The following is an 836-nucleotide window of genomic DNA, read 5'->3' on the forward strand; positions in this document are numbered from 1 at the left end:
GTGACTAGTGGAGTTCTACAGGGATCTGTTCTGGGACCCCTGCTCTTTGTGATCTTTATAAATGATCTGGATGAACAAGTGGAAGGATGGGTCAGTAAGTTTGGAGATGATATGAAGGTGTTGTGGATAGTGCTGAGGGTTGTCGGAGGTGACAACAGGACACAGACAAGAATCAGAATTGGGTGGAGAACTGGTGGATGGAGTTTAATCCGGATAAGTGTAAAGTAATGCATTTTGGAAGGTCAAACATGAAAGATGAGTACATGGTTAATGACAGGATTGTTAATAGTGTGGAAGAACAGAGGGATCTCAGGGTTTAAATTCTCAAGGTTGACATGCAGGTTGATAAGGTAGTTAAGAAGGTGTATGGTGTACTAGCCTTCATTGGTTGGGAGGTTGAGTTAAAGAGCTATGAGGCGATGTTGCAGCTGTATAGACCACACTTGGATATTGAGTTCAATTCTGGTCGCCTCATTACAGGCCAGATGTGCCGAAGAGATATACCAGGATGGTGCCTGGATTGGAAAACATGTCTTATGAGGGAAGGTTAACAGAGCTGGGACTTTTCTCTTTGGAGTGAAGAAGGATGAGAGGTGACTTAGTAGTGGTCTACAGGATTATGAAAGGCATAGATAAGGTGGACAGTCAGCACCTTCTTCCCAGGACAGGTAGGAAACATCAGAGGGCACTGATTTAAGGAAAGTTTTGGGGAGACAGCAGGGGTAAGTTTTTTACTCAGAGAGTGGTGGGTGCCTGGAATGCCTTGAGGTAGGGTAGTGGTGGAGATTAGTCCAATGGGGACAGAAGTGGCTGGTCATTGTGAGGTCCCTGTTGTT

This window comes from Narcine bancroftii, chromosome 9 (assembly GCF_036971445.1).
Source record: "Narcine bancroftii isolate sNarBan1 chromosome 9, sNarBan1.hap1, whole genome shotgun sequence".
Lineage (NCBI taxonomy): Eukaryota > Metazoa > Chordata > Chondrichthyes > Torpediniformes > Narcinidae > Narcine > Narcine bancroftii.